Genomic DNA, 16666 nt, shown 5'->3' with positions numbered 1-16666 from the left:
CTGGTATGTAATGGAATATTCTAAGCAATCCAGTTTGGGGAAGATTTTACTATTTGAAAAGTCTTGGGAAATACAGTAGCTCTTTGAAAAAAACAATTTACTAGGAGTCTTAAACCATAAATTTGAGTGTCAGATCTAGTGATGTTGAGTTAGCTACATGATTCCTATGGGTTTAAGTTTTGTTCACTGTAATAGAAACATATATCGTGTAAAGAGTATTTCCATCTCACCCTAAATATGTTTTTGGTTCTAACAGTTGTGTGCTAAGTCCTAATTGACAAACAAGCTAATTCTGTGCTTCAACTGCAGCGTGGAAGAAAAATACACCATATTTTTATAATACTGTTTTTATTATCCCAGTCTTCGGAAGAAAAAATCATTCTGGTCTTTCTTATTGCCACCCCCAGGAAAAGAACCTATCCCCAGTACTTTACAATGAATTTATTGTTCTGTTTGTTTAGCATAATCAAGCACTCCTTAGCCAGGGAAATGGTCCCTCAAGGCTCCTGCAGAACCGTACCAAAATCTTAGTTGGTTAATGATCAAATAAAGAATGTGACCTTTCCAAGTCCCTTAAATATTTTCTTACTAAGAACCTGTGTGCTTTTCTTGTTTTGCATTTTTTATTCCTTTCTTTTTTTTTACTTCCTTTTTTTTAAACTTCTAATTAATCTAACAATATTTGTACCAGGGATGACTCTTCTTTTTTTTTTTTTTTTTAAGTTTTTTTTTTTTTTTCAACGTTTATTTATTTTTGGGACAGAGAGAGACAGAGCATGAACGGGAGAGGGGCAGAGAGAGAGAGGGAGACTCAGAATGGGAAACAGGCTCCAGGCTCTGAGCCATCAGCCCAGAGCCTGACGCGGGGCTCGAACTCACGGACAGCGAGATCGTGACCTGGCTGAAGTCGGACGCTTAACTGACTGCGCCACCCAGGCGCCCCCAGGGATGACTCTTCAAGACAAGCAAAACCAGCTTGGTTTGATCTCCTTTTCTTCCCATGACATGGTCTGCTGTCTGGCATTCAGAAAAGCTCAGTTTGGGAAGCCATGCTAAAGAGGCATAAAATGCCATGTGGGTGAACAAATCTAAACTCAAAGAATTGCTTCAGACTTCTCTCCCCAGGATAGCAACAAGAAGCTCTCACATCTCCAGCCTGTCCCATCTGCTTCTACATCAGATTCTCAGATTGGGGTCCTGAGCAGCTAATCCTTTTTTGCTCATTCTTTAGAATCCACTATGGAATATGTCATCTTGTCAATCATTCGTCAGATTGCTTTCACTTATTCACCAGAGTCTTCTGATAATACTTCTAAATAATTTAGGGTTCTGGAAAGTTCCTACGGGGGATGTCTATAATTGCAAATATGTTATTTAAGTATACAGCCACTTAAAAAAAAAACTAAACTGCAGAAAATCCTTCAATTGCTATTTATGCAGGAAATTTTAAAAGATGTAAGATTCAACTATTCTGACTTATGAAGAAGTAGACCCATAAAATCAGAGGAAGGTAGGGAAGTAAGTAATGAAAACCATATACTGTACTTCTTTTTTTTTTAAATTTATTTATTTAAATTCAAGTTAGTTAACTAACAATGTAGTACTGGTTTCAGGAGTAGAACCCAGTGATTCAGCACTTACACATAACACCCAGTGCTCATTTCAACAAGAGCCCTCCTTAATGCCGATCATCCATTTAGCCCATCCCTCCACCCATCTCCCCTCCAGCAACCCTCAGTTTGTTACCTGTATTTGAGAGTCTCTTATGGTTTGCCTCCCTTTCTGTTTTCATCTTATTTTTCCTTCCCTTCTCCTATGTCCATCTGTTGTGTTTCTCAAATTCCACATATGAGTGAAATCATATACTTGTCTTTCTCTGACTTATTTCGCTTAGCATATTATACTCTAGTTCCATCCACATTGTTACAAATGGCAAGATTTCATTTTTGATCACTAAATAGTATTTCACTGTATATATATGTATATATATATATATATATATATGGCCACATCTTTATCCATTCATCAGTCAGTGGCCATTTGGGCTGTTTCCATAATTTGGCTATTGTTGATAGCACTGCTATAAACATTGGGGTGTATGTTCCCCTCTGAACCAGCATTTTTGTATCCTTTGGATAAATACATAGTAGTGCATTTGCTGAGTCGTTCTAGTTTTAATTCTTTTAGGAACCTCCATACTGATTCCCAGAGTGGCTGTACCAGTTTGCTTTTCCACCAATAGTGTAAAAAGGTTCCCCTTTCTCCACATCCATGCCAATATCTGTTGGAAACCCATATACTTCTCATGAGCTAAAGGCACCTGGTGATATACTTGAATATTGTAATTTAGACCCTTTTAAAATCATTAAATTATATATTTTTTCATTAATTGTTTAAAGAGTCTACCAGATTTGGTTTGATAGGATTGGATTTTTAGTCATTATCTCTGAGAAGTTGATTTAAAAGCTTTAGAACAGATATTGAAAGCTTTGGGCTTACAGGGTGAATTTCTGTTTATCTTCTTCCACAACTAGTAGTATGCAGGAAATAAACAATTGTAGACCACATATATTACAGTAGCTCATTACATAACTTCCAGTACATCATCTCTTAGGTGGTAAAATTGATATTGCTTGAGAGAATAATGTCATTCCCTTTGATAACTATATTGGCTTCCTGGGGCTGCTATAACAAATTACCACAAGCCTGGGGGCTTAAAAGACTAGAAATTTATTCTCTCACAGTTCTGGAGGCCAGAAGTTTAGTATCACTGACGTGAAACCATGGTGCTGCCGGGCTATCCACTCTCTGGCAACTCGAAGAAACTTGTTCCTTGCCTTTCTAGTTTTTGGTAGCTGATAGCGTGTCTTGGCTTTTGTCCATATCATTTCAGTTTCTGCCTCCAATGGTCACATCACATTTTCCTCTTCTGTGTGTAGTCAAATCTGCTTCTACTTCTGTCTTAAAAGGACACATGTGATTGTACTGAGGTCCCACTCTAATAATCCAGGATAATTTTCCCATCTCAAAATCCATAACTACATCTGTAAAGTCTTTGTCATGTAAAGTAACATTTACAAGTATAAATGTGGGTTACAGAGGTTAGGATCTGATATCTTTGGGGGCCATTATTCAGCCTACTAAAAAACCATCTGTTCTTCAATTTATGCTTCTCTTCTTGGGGTGATGATTCCAATGAATAAATCCCCATAAACTATTTGAATTTAATACATTAACACTTTATGTTAATATTTGGACAAACAAAACATTTATTTTATTTTTTTTTTTTAATTTTTTTTTTTTTTCAACGTTTATTTATTTTTGGGACAGAGAGAGACAGAGCATGAACGGGGGAGGGGCAGAGAGAGAGGGAGACACAGAATCGGAAACAGGCTCCAGGCTCTGAGCCATCAGCCCAGAGCCCGACGCGGGGCTCGAACTCACGGACCGCGAGATGGTGACCTGGCTGAAGTCGGACGCTTAACCGACTGCGCCACCCAGGCGCCCCGGACAAACAAAACATTTAAAATGTTATACAATACTATAAATTATTTGGGAATTTTTAAAACCATTTTGGAAAGGTGTTTCCTAGAGATGTAGTTTTGCAAAATTGTTTATTAACATTTATTTCACACCTGAATCAATATATTTGCCACCTGAGTTTCCCAAGGTAATCAGCTTCAAGGACTTTTTTATTCCCACATTCTTTCTTAGTTCTCCTGAACATGGATGAAATAAAGTACAAAACTTTACCCTTTGTTAAGAGTCTTTTTAATGGAACAATTCCATTTACAATCTACTTGAACATTAAGTAGGTAGATTATAAATCTGGGAATTTCCTAGATACCATCAGTCTGAAAATCCATTCCTATCACCTGCTCCCACTGATAATTTATCTCTGGAACTGGCATGCAAGTTTGTGATCCTTTTTCTGTTACTATTCTGCAATCAGGAGAATGGAGAAGGGGTGACTTAGAGACTCCATAAAAAAGATATAAGGTGGTAAGGGACTTACATGAAGCAAGGACAAAATTAACTCCCGAGTAGAAAGGTCAACATTATATACCAAAACAATCAAGACAAGTCAGAAGTCGATGGTTCACAGGACTGGCTATAAGAGAGACACTTGAATGTGTGTATGACTGGAATGGCAGAGTTGTTTCTGGGGTAGAATCAGATATGCAGAAAAATCTAGCAGTCCTGAGAAATGAAGCTATCATATGAGAGAAAAATTAAGGATCTTACAGAAATGAAGGAGAAAAGGACACCATGCCCTCCCCATAAAAAAACCTGAAAATTGGGGCACCTGGGTGGCTGAGTGGGTTGGCTCAGTGGGTTGGCTCAGTGGGCTAACATCTGATGTCAGCTCAGGTCATGATCTCATGGTTCGTGAGTTCCAGCCCCACATGTGGCTCTGTACTGCCAGTGCAGAGCCTGCCTTGGGATTCTCTCTCTCTCTCTCTCTCTCTGCCTCTATCCCAGTTGCATGCTCCTTCTCAAAAATAAATAAATAAACAAAAACAAAAACAAACTGATAAGTGCTAGGCTCACAAAAAAAAAGGTGCTCTCAAACTAAGAACACTGTCCACAAAATAAACAGGAATGGGAAAAAACAAGCCACATACACATACAACTACTTTATATAAATGGAAAATATTCATGAAAATACTCTGCTGTTGAAAATTTACCCCATTCCCCACAAAAAAATCATGGAATTGGTGAAAATGGTAATGGAACACTCCAAACAATTCTATATCCTCAGACAGCTATTTTCTTAAAAAATTTTTAACGTTTATTTATTTTTGAGAGAGAGAGAGAGAGAGAGAGAGATAGCATGTGGGTGGGGAAGGGGCAGAGAGAGAGATGGAGACACAGAAGCTGAAGCAGGCTCCAGGCTCTGAGCTGTCAGCACAGAGCTGGATGTGGGGCTTGACCCCATGAGCTACGAGATCGTGACCTGAGCAGAAACCAAGAGTCAGATGATTAACTGACTGAGACCCCCAGGTACCTCTCCCAGACAGCTATTTAAGGATATAAAAAAGTATCTTCAGTCAGAATACAAAACTAGAGAAGATATGGGGGGGGGGGGTGGAGAAATGAAATAAGAATTGATTGAACTTGGCGAGGAAATAGAAGAAAATGACAAAAGTCATATCATAAGTGAAGAATAAACTACAAGATGGGGCCAAGGTAGACTAGGGTCTAATAAAAATCATTAATAATGTAAACGTAATTGAAGGAATGCAGAAAAATAACCAGAAGCATGCAAATGATATGAAGAAAAATAAATAAAAGGCATCAGAAAAAAAGTAGTGTCAGAGAAAAAGTGATTAAAACACAAAACAAAGTATATTCAACATACATACAACTGGGGTCTCTGAAGAAGAAAATTAAAACAGCATAATAGGACTAATATGTAAAGCTATAACACAAAGTTTTCAGAAATAAAAGAAAATCTAAATCTCCACATTGAAGACACACAGAGAGCACAGAAAATGGACTAGGAATGACCAGCTCCAAGACATAATCTGGTAAAAATACCAAACTTTATCAGTGAAGAAAACAATCGTCAGCACTTCCTTTTGAGGAATTAATTTACAAACAGCAGCAGGCTTCTGGAAAACAATGCACAAAGTAAGACAACAGCTGCATTTCAAGAAATATAAGAAAGAAAATACTTTCACTGTTATTTAGATTTAATATTTCTAACTTGCGATGTTTTGAACCATGAGTTATTTAAAATGTTTTGTTCAACTTCCAATTTTTAAAGAGTTTTCAAGTATTTTTTTTTTAAATTGATTTTATTATCGCATGGTCTCTGTATGATTCCAATCTTGTTAAATGTATTGATACTTATTGGACAGTCTAGCATATGGTCCATCTTGGAGAATACCCCCTGTGTTCTGACATAAATTTGTGTTCTGCTATTCTGGTACAGAGTGCTCTAAAAATGTCACAGAACATGTTGATAGTGTTGTTCTAGTCTTCTAGCTTCTTACCAATGTTCTTTTTTGCTCTAGGATTTACTGAGAGAGAAGAGTTGAAATATTCAATTATAATTATGAATTTATATATTTCTTTCAATTCTAACAGTTTTTGTTTATATATTTCTGAAGCTCAGTTATTGGGTGCATATAGTTAGGATTGTTATATATTTTTGGTGACTCGATCCTTTCAGTTTTATAAAATATCCCTCAATATCTCTGGAAATATTTCTTGTTTAAAGTTTATGTTGTCTCATACTTAATGTAGCCATTTCAGTTTTCTTATGATTAGTGTTGGCATAGTATACCTTCTTTAATTATCTTGTTTATTTATTTTTACTAATTTGCATCTTCATATTTAATGTGCATTTCATATACACAAAATATAGTTTCTACAGTTCCTCTACCATTAGGCCTTACCACCACTGTTTTCATCTCTGCTTTTGCTTACTGAGTCAAATCATTTTTTTCTTGCAATTCACAGAAATGAATAACAGGATTATCTGACCTTAATCTCTTTTGAGTTTCTGGACAAGGCTGAATGAATGTCTTAACAAAGACATATGCTCTTCCTTTCTGTTTAAAGCTATAACAGCTTAGAATAAGGTTTGTCTCTTTCTTGTACATATTCCCTGAAAAACCCAAGAAGTGGCCAAGGTTTGCTTCATTCTGTCCTTTTCCTACTCGGTAAAGCTTAGCAGGCACTTTATATAAGACCCATGGTGCTACAGGTGGCAATTTAATTAAAGCTGCTTTGTTAAGGCCTAGAAGTTGCTTAGTTTTCTCATTTGGGATTTTCCAATTCAGTTTCCCAAAATAAGATTAGCTTCAGCCACAGACATCATTGATTTAAACAATATAGAATATATTCCTTCTCTTCAAAAGTCTGGAGGTTGGCAGAGGAGGGCTTGTTTGGCACTTTTTGTTCCACACTCTTCAAGAATTTAGGTTCCTTCCAGCTCATCAGTGTGCTATCACCACAGTGTGGCCCTTCACTTCTAGGCCCAGGAACATTCCGGGCAGAAGAATGGATAAAGGAGGAAAGAAGAGGCCAAGGGCATCTTCCATTTGTTTTTAATGAAGGATCCTGAAATCTACCAGATGATGGAAATTCATCTTCTTTCTAGGGAAGCTGGTAAATGTCTTTTTTCTTTTTTAAATTTTTTTTATATGTTATTTATTTTTGATAGAGAGAGACAGAGCACAAGTGAGGGAGGAGCAGAGAGAGAGGGAGACACAGAATCTGAAGTAGGCTCCAGGCTCTGAGCGGTCAGCACAGAGCCCGACGCGGGGCTTGAACTCACAAACCACGAGATCATGACCTGAGCCAAAGTCGAAGGCTTAACCGACTGAGCCACCCAGGCGCCCCTAAATGTCTTTTTTCCTTAGAGGACCATGTACCCTAAAATTAAGGCCAAGGCTTTGCTTTTTTATCTTTACTTTTTATTACCTTACCCAAGCCCAAGGTTGGCCTGCATGTAATGTTTGTTTGGCCTGCATTGTTTCACTTTAACTAATTGTCAATTAATTTCGTGTAAAATATTGGATGTAAGCTGTTTCTTGAAGATGTGATCGATCTGGAAACAAGGGTCATATGGCTGCATGGAAACAGCTGGAATTGAAAACAGCCTCCCTTTCTGAAGGAGATGAGCACTGTGCAGGTAATAGGGTGGCTATCACCCCATATTCTTAACTACTAACCAGTTTTCTGCCCCTGGAAGCATTTGTTGATACTGCCCCTGTCATACACACATCCCCCAGGCTGCCCATTACTTTATACCTATACTAAGGAAAGCCACTACGTAAAGATCTTGACTTACTATAAGCAACCTTAAACACTAAAGCTGGTTATAATTTAGTCTTAATATATCAAAAATTGCTTAATCTTTTACTTTTACTAAAACGTATTCAGATTGTTTCCAAATTTTAATCATATATAATCTTGTATGTGCTTTTATATGATATATATATATATATATATATATATATATATATATATATTCTATACTTTATATATCCTGTTATATAACACACACATGTGCACACACATGCAAGCACACACATGCAGAATAGTTACGTCATGTGGTGTGTCATTAAATTCAATTAGATAACCCAAGTAGGGCACTTAGAAGAGTGCTTGAATGTATAGTAAATGCTAAATAAAAGAAAACCTGAATGATAGGGTTTCATAGTATAGAAACTATGACATCGCTAGATATCTATAGAGGAATAATCATATTTAACCATTTCTAAGCTGTACATTTTTCATAACGTAACATCTCTAAAATGGAGTATCACAATCCTGGTTGGACAGAGGTACTGTTAACGTAGATGACCTTGTCTGAGCATGTGAGAACTTGGCTGTGATGTTAATATTATCCTCACTAGGGTTAAATAATGAGCAAGGTTAGCACCACACATGTTTGGTTTAATCACATTTAAAATATCTTGATTATACATTAACTGGTGTATTTAAAATTTATTGTGTATGCAAAAAGACATAAAAGCAGCAGTGCATAAATTTTATATTAGTGCAGTTAATATTCATTGTTGAAGAACTCATGGTAAGCACCAAAATTTGCTGAATGGGTATCAGCAGCATGGAAGAAAATATCTGAGACTAAAAAGTGCTCCATCAGTTACTCTCTTTATAGCCTGAGACTCAAGAACACTGAGAACTCGGAATCAAAAGTGATTTACAAGAAGGTTCTGAGTCAAAGTGGTTCATAAAATAAGGATGATTTAAGCCCATTTCTTCCACTTTCTTTTTCTTTTTAAGTGCAAGAGTGAAATAAGACAACAAATATATTTGTAAGTACATGTAAAGGAGCTCATTTACTAAATATAAGTAGAAGGAAAGTGATAGCTGTGTAAATGGTACCTTTTAAAAAGTGATACATTTAGTAATGTTGTATCTTGCATGTATGGCATTTTAGAAAGATGAAATCTAGAAATGGACAATTTCCTTAGTTTTTAGGTCCTGAGATTCAGATTCCAAGAAGAGCACTGAGTCACATGCTAATTCTTTGCCTTCGAAGAGAATGAGTACTTTGGTAGTTTCAACAAGAGTTATTCCAATAAAGATGGGGTAGATTCCCAAAGGAATATCAGCAATTTATTTATATTACTTATTGTTTATATTTAATAATATGCATTACTAATATTTATAACTAAGATACTGACAAGATGTTTAAGAGAACTGAAGCAATATAAATTAACCAACAGTTCCTAGACTCGTCATCAACCCTTGATGTTACCAAACTTTTCTCGATCTGATGAAATGAAAAAGATATTTAACACTTGTTTTAACTTGCATTCTCCTGCTTCACAGTTAAGGTAAGCATCCTTCACATGTTGTTGGTTATTTGTACGTTCTTTTTGCAGATGGTCTACTAAAATTTTTGCCTATTTTTCTGTTGTGTTTTTGTCATTTTGTTATAGACATGCTGGAATAGTCTGCTTATTTGTTTTCTGTTTTCTGTTGTCACATATATATTTTAGTGTATTATTTTATTTTTAACTTGGTTTATATGGTGCTTTTTCATACAGGTAATTGCAATTTTGTTATTAACCAGCATATGGATCTCCCAACCTGTAAAGGAAAGGCAGTTAAGCGTAGCAGAATAAGTTTTTCTGAAAGCAGCCAGTATAATTAGGTTTAGTGCATCTAGAAAAATGGAGGCAGATACTGCAATATGCGGAGGAGATAATTAGCTGGGCTAAGGGTCAGAGATCTCACCTAAGACTTCTATAGAGGAGCAGTTCCCTTCTAAGACTCTCTGTCTTCAGCTCCTTCCTCCCTTATTCCTTTTTGGAGGTAACAATTCACAGAAGACATCCTCCGCCAGGTCACTCTTGTTCCTTGGGGACCCCAAAATTTCAAAAACATGTGAATCCCATCAAGCCTCCAGTATTAGGTTAAACAATCCATATGTATTTGCAAACACCCCTAACACTGACTTCATTCAATGATTTCCATGACATCTTTGGAAAAAGAGGATCGTGAATATGTAAGACATTGGTTTTTAAGAAATCTCATTTTTTTTCTTTCTGTATTAAATTTCTACCTTAGCAATAAACTGATAATTATATAAATGTAATATGTATCCCAAGTACTATTTATTAAATATTCAAAAATACTAACAGAGATCGAAAATGTGTGCATAAAACTTTGCAATTTAGAAAATAAGAGCAATAATCATCCACTCAAATATTTTGACCCAATAATTGAAAATGTTAATTTTCAATTATACCCTGGTTATATTTTTTGTATTTTTTAATTGGTTTGTTTAATCTGTAAACAACATTAAGATAGAGAAAAAACTTCTTAACTTCAGAAATATGACTTAGAGAGCTTTATTCCCGTTTATGCAACTTGAAACTTTGTCTTTATCCTTCATGCCTCAAGATGAGGGTCTGTTTGCAAGCACGTATTCTAAAACTTGGAAAAGTTATGGAACCAAATACTTGATATGATGCAGAAGACAGGGAATCACTCTGAACCAAAATTTAAACAGCAGAGCCACTTGCAATATCAGTGCCGTCACAAGGTCATGGAATGTTTGCAGCAAACAATTCCAAGTTCACACAGTAATCCATTTTAAGGGCTGTTGAATACGATTTGTGTGTGGTACTGGAAACCACAAATAGTATTATTTTTGAAAAGCAATTAGTATAAATCAGTGGTATTAAATGGGTGTCAACAGAGTAACTCATTAATATAAATGCTTTTCCCCACTGATGGAGAGAGGTGTGGATTAGTCTTAGGCAGGGGAAATCAAGTTAAGTAAACTCTAATATCTAGAGCCCTGACATTTTGCTTAGTAAGCAAGAGATATTTTAAACTAATCCACGAGGTTGGTTGGCTCAATTCCATTATTAGCTCAGATCCTAGGTTGCTGAAGGGAAAATTTGTCCTAGGAAAACTTGGTACTATAGATGCAGTTGATGAAGGTACCATTTAAATTCCCAGAAATAGAAACATTAAGCCAATATATCTGAGAATGAATTTCCAAGATGTCCAATACGTATTTTTGAAAGTTTCATAAACTGTCTCATAAACAAATCTAAGTAATAAAAACGGTTTTGCATTTATGCTGAATTGGAACCTACATGATTCTTTGTTGTTAGACTATAAATTAAATCTATGGCCAATACTTGTTTATTCAAAGATGAAGATTTTGAAGATTAGTCCAGACTCTTGTTAGATAGAGTCCAGAGCTCTGTCTACAATGACATCATTATTTGCAAATTGACTTTAACTCCTACTCAGAATAAGTTATTTTTTATATTTGTTCTACATTCTTTTTTTTTTTTTTAATTTTTTTTTCAACATTTATTTATTTTTGGGACAGAGAGAGACAGAGCATGAACGGGGGAGGGGCAGAGAGAGAGGGAGACACAGAATCGGAAACAGGCTCCAGGCTCTGAGCCATCAGCCCAGAGCCCGACGCGGGGCTCGAACCCACGGACCGCGAGACCGTGACCTGGCTGAAGTCGGACGCTTAACCGACTGCGCCACCCAGGCGCCCCTGTTCTACATTCTTAAATTAGCTAAATCACTGGATAATGCATAATTCATCTTGCTTTTTCAAAATGGTGATTTTAAAAAGTGACCTAAAGACTTAAAGATAGATAATAAAATTGTTTTGTAGAAGCAACTAAAAAGAAACTTTCTTCATGGAATACCATTAGCTTTAGACTAGCACTGTCCTCTAGAACACTCTGAGGCAATGGAAATGTTCCACATCTGCACTGTACAAGAGGGTACCAGTCATTGAGTCATTTAAGACTTGAAATGTGACCAGCTCAAGGAGAAACTGAATTTTAAGTTGTTTTAATTTCTTTCCTTTCCTTTTCTTTCTTTTTTCTTTTTTCTTTTTCTTTTTCTTTTCTTTTTTTTTTTTTTTTTTGAGAGATAGAGAAAAAGCGCAAGCTGGGGAGAAGGGCAAAGGGAGGGAGAAGGAGAACCTTAAGCAGGCTCCAAGCTCAGCATGGAGACTGACATGGGGCTCGATCTCATGACCCTGGGCTCGAGACCATGACTATGGGATCATGACCTGAGCCAAAATCAAGACTGGTGCTCAACTAACTGAGTCACCCAGGTGCCCCAAGTTTTGTTTAACTTTAATAAATTTATATTTAATTAGTCTTATGTGACTCAGGGCTACTGTGTTAGACATCATAGCCCTAAGCTGTAGACCACATATTAAAATAGTCAAAGGGCCACTAATTATTTGCTAATTATAAAAAAGGGGAAACAATGAAACTAACTGAAGCAACTCCACTCCTCTAAGTCAGAATGAATAAAGACACTGCATTAAATTATCCCAAAATGGACTAGCTGGTCATTTTATGTCCGAGCTGTGAATGTTTTTTGGTGTCAAACATTCTGCTTATGAATAATCCAGTCTCATTATTTAACTAGATAAACTACTAGTCTATAAAACTGATTATATTTACTTCTTATATTCTCAAACAAAATAATATGTTAATCATCTTAGAGGTGTTTATAGCATTACCACCATTGACCATGGTGAGTATAGGCATGCCTAGTCATGAGTCAGCTTGGGAGAAGAGTTTCCCAGAGGTACTTTCAGACATTTGCTTACTATTATGCAATTTTTTGTTAATGTAAAATAAATAGAAAACATTTTCAAAATTTGTATTTTGTTACCCTTAAATATAGTAACTGACATATATTTATTTGATCATAAAATTTGCATGTTTAAGAATATCCAAGCCATTCAGCATTAGAAAACCTTTAGGGGCTCCTGGGTGGCTCAGTTGGTTAAGTGCCCAACTTCAATTCAGGTCACAATCTCACAGCTCATGAGTTTGAGCCCTGCATCAGGCTCTGTGCTGACAGCGTGGAGCCTGGAACCTACTTGGGATTCTGGGTCTCCCTCTCTCTCTGCCTCTCCCCTGTTCTCTCTCTCTCTCAAAAATAACTAAATATTAAAAAAAAAAAAATTAAGTTTAAAAGAACTGTTCCATTACCTAGAAATAATTATTATTAAATTTCGGTGACCTTAATTCCAGACATTTCTTGATTCATACATAAGCATGGCAGTATAGACATCTCAACTGAGACCAAAATAATAATATTAATATGGAGCTGTACTTGCTTCTATTTTTTTCAGAATTATTACAGGCTGTTTTATTTGAACTTTTTAAAAAGCTGTATTGAAAAAAAAAATAAAAGAGAGAAACTAAATGGATTGTTGAAGCTTTGGTAATTGTTTCTTCGTCAAAAGAGATACCATGACCTAAAATATCTTTCTAAACTAGATTTTATTTATTTATTTATTTATTTAAATTTTTTTTTTCAACGTTTATTTATTTTTGGGACAGAGAGAGACAGAGCATGAACGGGGGAGGGGCAGAGAGAGAGGGAGACACAGAATCGGAAACAGGCTCCAGGCTCTGAGCCATCAGCCCAGAGCCCGACGCGGGGCTCGAACTCACGGACCGCGAGATCGTGACCTGGCTGAAGTCGGACGCTTAACCGACTGCACCACCCAGGCGCCCCTAAACTAGATTTTAAATGGTCATGAAAACTTAACAGGTATTCTATCATTTTTATTTATTTATATTTTTAAATGTTTATTTATTTAATTTTGAAAGAAGGAGAGAGAGAGAGAGAGAGGACGCTTAACTGACTGAACCACCCAGACCTCAAGTGAGTGCTTATGTAATGAGGAAATGGGGCACCCGGGTGGCTCATTTGGTTAAAGGTCTGACTCTCGATTTTGGCTTAGGTCATGATCTCACAGTTCGTGAGTTGGAGCCACAAATTGGGCTCTGCACTGATGGTGGGGAGCCTGCTTGGGTTCTCTCTCTCCCTCTCTCTGCCTCTCCCCTGCTCACTCTCTCTCTCTCAAAAATAAATAAACTTAAAAAAAATTTTTTTAAAGATGAGGAAGTGAACATTCAAATAATTTCTTCTACCACCGGCCCCCTGTTTTTCCACATACTAAACACGTTATATATTTGTGTGTTTTGTTTGTTTTTGTTTTTATCATGTTATGAAGATTTATGTCATTTATGCTCTATTCTGCATTTCAATTCCTAATAACGCCCCAAACTCCATACTCACAACACCCAATTCTCCAGAAACTGAAAACCTGCTCTTCCCACTGTCTTGTGCATTTTGGTTGAGGGCAACTCTAGAATTACAGTTGCTCAGCCCATGAAACTTGGATGCTTTCTGAGCCCTCTCTTTCTCCCTCAGCCCACTTCCAGGCTACAAACAAATTGTGTGGGCTCTACCTTCTAAACGTATCCACAATCTGCCCACCTTCACCACCATCACTCTCAAGCAATGTCATCATCAGCCTCAACTCACCTGGACTCTTGCAATAATGGCCTCCTAACGGTCTCCCAGTTTTGCCCCTGTGCCCCTCAGGTACCTCTCAACCCAGCAGCAGGAATGATCCTTTTATAGAAACAACACAGTCCTGTCAACTCTTTGAATGAAACTCTTAAAAGTTTTAACAGTGGCCTTCAAGGTCCTGCACAGTCTCACCCGTCACTCACTTCACCTCCTCTCTTACTTCACTGCAGCCACAGTGGCCTCCTCCCATTGGCCAGACACCCGCATCATGGCTCTTCTCAGATGTTTCCTCTGTCTCCCATCACTTTGCTTAAGATCCCTGCATGGCTAATGCCCTCTCATTATGCAGGCTTTCCTTCAATGCCACATTCTCAAGGCAGCCTTTCCTGCCACCCTATCCAAATTTTAACCCTCCCTCCAAACATTCTCTCTAACATCTCTGGGTTATTCTTCTCCACAGCACTTATCACCAATAACATATTACACGTTTCCTTTATTTTGTTTATGGTCTTCTTTCCCCTTCCTCATCAGAATGTAAACTCCTCAAGGAGAGGGAAATTTGCCTGCTTTTTTACTGTTGTTATTAATACATACCTAGAACAGTACCTGTCACATAGGTGCTTGATATTTGTTTAAAGAAAAAAAATCAGTGAATAATTGCTATTAATTTCTTTGTGTTTTTGTCAATGGCTATTTACACAATTTCTCTTTATGCAAATCCATTGTTCAACCCCAACACTGTTGCTTCTACTTTCTTGAGCTCTTTATTGTGAATTGTTTAATGTCTGGTTAGATTTTGTATTTGTTTTCTATCACTGTGTAACAAATTACCTCAAACTTAGCTGCTTAGCACAAGCAACTCATTTATTGAGTCTGGCACAAAAGCCTGGGTTCTGTGCCCAGGGTGTCACAAGGCTGAAATAAAGATGTCAGACAGGTTGAGGCCTCATCTTGAGGCTCTGAACCTTTCTCCAAGCCATTCTAACTGTCAACTGGATTCATATACGTATAGTTGTTGGACGTAGGTCCCTGTTTACTTGCTCAGCACCAGCTGGACACCGCTAGCAGCAACTAGAGGCCGCTTTCTTTCCTTGCCACATGGCCCCTCCCTCTTCAAGCCAGCAACGTGGCACCAAATTCTTTTCTCCTACAAATCTCTGGCTTTTTTATTCTGCAATCTGTTTGAGAAAATACTCTGTTTTTAGAGGTTCATGTGATTAGGTATGGCCTACTTGGATAACTTCCCCATTTTAAGATCAACTGGTTTGGAAACTTAATTATTATGTCTGCCAAAGCTCTTCACAGCAGTACCCACTCTGCTGTTTAATTCAATAACCAGGAGCAGGTGTGTGCATAGCACAGGCTGGGGGCCTTGGGAGCCATCTTAGAACCCTGCCTACTGCAGGTTTCAATAATAAGTAAGATTCTTTTCTTCTCACAAGGATTTGGAAGACGTGTATTCCGGAACTGCTGCAAGCTTGAGAAGCTTGTCTCATACCTGGGTAAACAATTACTGATTTACAATATTTTTTACCAGAAAGCTGTAGACATCTCCCTTCTGTTTCCTGTTTTTAGATATAACACTGCTTTTTGCTACCAGTTCCCCAATCATCTTTTCATCTGCTAGATTTAATCTTTCAGTATTGTGTTTTCTTTCAAGAAGGAATGGATCATGAATGCTGGATTCCTTGAGGTTTTAAATTGTTTTTAAGTTTATTTATTGATTTTGAGAGAGAGAGAGAGACAGCACAAGTGATAGGCAGAAGGAGAGAGAGAGGGAGAATCCCTGATATGGGGCCTGAATTCATGAAACCATGAGATCATGACCTGAGCAGAAAACAAGAGTTAGAAGGTTAAGGGACTGAGACACCCAAGCACCCCATCCTTGAGATTTTAAAACCTCCTTCCTCATTGGGTGGAAAAATTGCTGGATATGCTATTCTTTCCTTCAAGACTTGGTAAACATTGTTATCTTCTGATATGACTACCACTGGAGAGCAGCTTGGTCTCTCCTTTTTGATGGTGACTCGGTTTTTCCACTTTCAAGCCTGAAAAATTATTTATCTTTGAGGTTCAAACTTAGACACATCTTGATATTTCCATCTTTTGTATAAAATTTCAATAAAAGAATTCAGCTCTTATATCAAATAATTGTTTATATCTTCAACTATATTTTATTTTAGAGATTTTCTACTTAAAAAAAAAACAACAACAACAACCACAATTACCATTCAGAAGCCTATTTGTCTACTTTTGTTTTCAAGATCTTAAGTTTTTCCTTAGGTCATTAATTGGATTTTTTCCGTTTTCCTTTTCTCAAATGCAGAATGAAGCCCTAGGAATGCTG

The sequence above is a fragment of the Puma concolor genome, chromosome B4 (assembly GCF_028749965.1).
Source record: "Puma concolor isolate L17-30 chromosome B4, mPumCon1.1.hap2, whole genome shotgun sequence".
Classification (NCBI taxonomy): Eukaryota; Metazoa; Chordata; class Mammalia; order Carnivora; family Felidae; genus Puma; species Puma concolor.
Note: the sequence above shows the minus strand (reverse complement) of the source record.